Below are 4,839 nucleotides of genomic sequence, written 5' to 3'. Positions count from 1 at the left end.
GCTTTGAAAGAACTCTATTGTGACTGAACAGTGTTGGACCACTCAATTGATCTTTAATGCACTAAGCAAACGCATTTAATTTGAGGGCATCTTAGTGACTTTCATGTATAAAGGGCTCTAGTGTCCTGCTCATATTTTTCTACCCTTCTGTATTCACATAACAACATTTCCATATGCAGTATGACCAGGTGCTCTGAGGTATTTTTCCAGTACTAGGAACGGATAATAACTATGAAGAGTTCTATATATGCATTTCAGCCCATCATTAACTTTAGTTTAAAACATAAGATTTGAAAAGGATCCACATATTTGAGGTGGAAGAAAAAAGCGGGTATTATTTGTTCAGGTATCTAGTGGGCAGAGAAAGCAGTGCTTAATGTAACTTTTTTGGTAGTTAATTTCAAGGCACCCCAGGTATGCCTGAAGTTTTGGCTCACACAGTGTTATATCATTTTTGGCTCAGGCCATTAGCTAGAGTAAAATGGCAAGAAGGTCTGCACTAGTATCAAAAAAATGACTCACCAGAAAAAAATTGATTTAAAAATAATAACATTAAGAGCAAAACTATCAAATTCCTATGGCATTTCATAGCTTACAAAGCATATTAATTAATTTGAAAAACTTCCCCACATTAACCCTATGAAAGATGGGAGCCACCTTTTATATCTATTTTGAGACTCTGAAGAGTGACCAGTGATATTCAGAGAAATTGTATTAGTCAGGGTTCCCCGGAGACACAGAACTAACAAAGGTGTATACATGTCCATTAACACCCTCACTGACACATCCAGAATAACACTGGACCAAATGTCTGGGCGCCTCCTGGCCCAGTCAAATTGACACATAAAATCATCCATCACAGAAATTAAGTAATTTGTTGAAGTTAAATTGATGAAGTTGTTGAGATTGTTATTACCCAGGCATTTCGACTTCTAGCCCAATGTAGTTTTTCTTTATACTATATTATATTTCTTACACAAATGTTCTTAAAGCAAATTGGGAAGATTGTAAATTTCTTTAGGTCATAGATCCTTCAATATATGAAGAAAGCTTGAATGCATCTATTTGACAGACCTGGAGCAGTTACTATCTGCTACTAAGGTTTCCACTACAGATACAAGAAAAAAGTGTCCTCACAATTTCTAACTGATTGTGGCAGCCAAGACTGAATGGAGGAATACAGGAGAAAAACATGGTAATACAGGGGAAAACAGAGAGAAAATATTTGCAACTCAGAAATAATCTTGAAAAGAGTGAACAAGATAATTTACTCCAAAAAAAGAATCGAAAATTTGAGTTAAAAAAAAAAGAAAGCTTGAGAAGGATTTGGTAGATTGCATATTCATTTCTTGTTGGAAACTTGCTTTAATCTTAGGGACATATTCATAGGAAAAACTGTACAAAGAAGTTCTCTACAAGTTCTCAATGATGAAAATCATTTTGACATCATGCTTTCATTAGAAGACATATACAAAAATGGTTTTTGAATAAACATTTTCATGCTGAATGTCTTATAAGTGAAAGATATGAAAATACACTGCAAGAATCCACTTGTACAAAAAAATCTTTGCCATTTTTACTTTTTTCAGCTCAACACTTCACAGTCCTTTGCGGTGAGAATTTTACATTATTTAAAATGTTCTTTTACTAGGCAGTTCAGTCAAATAGTTTCTCCTGTAGTCAACTTTAAGGCATCATTTTGAAATAACATATTTTTCCCTGGAAGTGTGCCTGTTATTAACCACACACTATTATCCTAGAGCAGTAGGTAAGTGTTACAAAGAAAGTACATTTTTCTGCTTGTCATTGCACATTATCATAGTCACCATACTTGCTGAGGGACTCACTAGTGTTAAGGTTTCTCTTTTAAATATGATGACACCTGTTATTTTCCTTTCTTTAAGCTTTTTGGTGCTTCACAAGAAATAACGCACTACAAACACAAAATTAAGTTGTGATTATGAGAAAACAGTATAGTGAGTTAAGCAGTATATTTAAAAAACGAATGGCTCAATTACTCAAATCCTTGTGGTGCAGTTTTAATAGTACCAATATTTCCTCAGATTAAATAGACAAAGGCATTAATAACTCAGGTCACCAAGTGTTTACTGAATTCCTACCATGTACAAGGCAATCCACTAAATCTGAAGTAAAGTAAATATGAGACTAGTTTATTACTCTCTAGAAGCTTACCACTATGGTAGGAAACAAGATGTAATCATATAAAAAATTAAAGTTTTAAATAAAGGTTCAAGGCAATAGAAGACATGTCATTTGGCTGTACCTGATTAATTTCTAAATGGATTGTACAGGCAAAAGTGATTGCAGCTCAGAGGAGAGAGAGGGAGATCTTTTCAAGGATGGACGGCAAATAAAAGGCCTACAGAGGAGTAATTTGTGAGTTTTTCTGATAACTAAATATATTTTGAGAGTTGCTGAGACATGCTTGATGGCATATACAAAAATTAGGAAGTAGAAAAACACAGGTAGATTTATGAGAACATAATTTTGAGATCACATTAGAATGGGCCTTGAATACCAGAAACAGGGATTTTATACCCAGATCCTGTAAACATAGTGGACCTACTGAGGGTTTGAGCAGAAAAATGACATGATAAAAGTGATTTTTATGGCTGATACTATTATGAGTAGATTGGAAAGGAGAATGTGAAGGCAGAGAGAGTAGATTAGAGGCAGTCACAATGTAAGGTAGTATGACTTTTATCTAAGAAATAACTTGAAGAAAAACAAAAAAAAAAGGTATTGAAAAGTGAAAGCATGGCCTGCAGAGAAGGGAGAAAGGGAGGGGGGTTTGAACCTAGAGAGGTTGGAAAAAACAGGAAAGTCAATTGAGGGGTGACTTTGAAGGGAAGAGTAGGGGTAATTTTGCTGAAGGCATATGGAAATTGCAGTAACATAGGGATGATCCAAGTGTGATGCCCCATAGGAGTTGACCAATGCAGGAATGATAGTAGGACTGGAGATAAGGGTTGGAACAGAGACGAACAAATGGTATAGCTAAAGCCAAGAAATTGGAATAAAACCAAAGTTGACATTAGTGAGGGAAAAAGGAAACACCAAGCTTGAACCTGGTGGGGGCACATACTCAAGATGAGGGGGAAGAGAGTTGCTAGGAAAGGCTTTAGGGATATGTTAGGAATAAAAACTAATAACATGATAGCAGCTAAAGGGCTATTAAGTTAAAAAAAAAAGGGGGGGGGGAAAGTAGGGGTGTTACTGACAGGATCAAATGGCAGAGGAGCCAACAGATTTGGCAATTACATTAGCATTAATTTTGAGAGTTTCTTCGACAACTATTTAAGGAGTGCCCACTATATACCAGGTCCTATTCTAGGTGCTGAGGATATAGCAGGGAGCTCTCAAGGGGATTACATTAAACAAAGGAAATAGACAATAAACAAGTAAGAAAATAGATGTATAATATCCTAAGGTGATAAAGAATGTGAAGAAACCTAAAGAACATCATAAGGGGATGGAGAGTGAGAATTGGAGGGTGTGATGGTAGTCATGGTAACGGGAGCTAATAGGCACTCCGAAAGGAAATGAGGGAGTGAGATCTGTGGATATCTGAAGGAAGAAGGTTGAATTTCAATAGGAGGAATCAAAACCAAATTCACAGACAGAAGATGAAGAATTTATGTTGGAATAAATTAAGGTTTTGTGTATCTAGTTTTTTAAAGAATAAACTGGTAAATCCTCTTGATAAGGAGCCAGTGGTGAAAGAAGTTTTGAAGACATTTAATAGGAACCAAAAAATTAAAGTTGTGGAGAAACATGCTAAAATTAGGGTATCTCCTCCATGGTCAGGTCATTAAAACCATCTGTAAATGTCAAAACGACTATGAAAATTCTTAGACGATAGTGCTACCTTTCTGAATTTATCCTCCATCATTGCCTCTAAATATGCATTTTATTTTACAAGATTTTTAAATACATATAATTTAAAATAGCTGCAAAAATATGATCATATACATTCTCTCTTTTATCTTTTACTTAACTCACCCTTGTCTTATTCCATCTACAAACTTTCCCTATTCAAATAGGGAAATTAGGATATTCAAATAACCTAATTATATATTTCCAGGTTGTGCACTCAATATTTTCCTCCAATTAATATAATCATATAAAGCATACTCATATAAATAAGACACATATCTATATAGGATTGTATTTTAAAATATAGTTGATAATTTATTGTATATACTTTATGCATGTGATTTTTGTGACCAATGTTATGTTCTATTAATACTTCTTAGCCAACAGGTGTATCTCAAATTCATACATTTTAATAGCTGCATCAGAGTCTATGCTTAGATGTTCTAAAATTTACTTAACAATTTTCTTATTGTAAGTTATTCTTTGTTTCCTTTTTTTTTCTTTCTTTTTTTTCCATTATGAACAATGCTGCAACAAATATCCTTGCACATGTATCCCTTATGTACTGGTATTTTTATTTTACAGGTAAAGTTACAGGGAGTAGATTATACACTGTAGTTTTCCATCTCTATGCTTGATTTTCACCCTTAACCTGTATGAAAGCCCTTTTTTTCCTACGCCTAAACTCCAAGGCCTATTTAAATATCACATAATATGTTTAATAAAAAAAAAAATCTTCCTAGCCTCAGAATTGCCAACATACTTTGTATAATGACTCTTTGTACCCAATATTCCATATCCCTTTTTTACATAGCATTTTCTTGAAAGCGGGAAACGTCTAATCTTCATACAGGCTTCTTCATACAGGCTTAGCAGAGAGCTTTTCTCATAGAAGACAAAAAATACAAATTGACTTCTTGATATCTAAATTTTAAAATACTA

The 4,839-nt window shown here is 34.2% G+C and overlaps 1 non-coding gene across 1 annotated transcript; it reads left to right on the top strand.

The window, feature by feature from the left end:
- The first annotated feature begins 1,055 nt into the window (after positions 1 to 1,055).
- On the top strand, positions 1,056 to 1,185 carry LOC147911962 (small nucleolar RNA SNORA31). Its single transcript, XR_015550801.1, has one exon. It is a non-coding gene; the product is annotated as a small nucleolar RNA SNORA31 (small nucleolar RNA).
- The last annotated feature ends 3,654 nt before the right edge of the window (positions 1,186 to 4,839 follow it).

The sequence above is a fragment of the Ceratotherium simum genome, chromosome X, assembly GCF_057802395.1.
Source record: "Ceratotherium simum simum isolate JZ-2026a chromosome X, ASM5780239v1, whole genome shotgun sequence".
Taxonomy (NCBI): domain Eukaryota; kingdom Metazoa; phylum Chordata; class Mammalia; order Perissodactyla; family Rhinocerotidae; genus Ceratotherium; species Ceratotherium simum.
Note: the sequence above shows the minus strand (reverse complement) of the source record. Positions and strands in the feature narration are given on the sequence as shown.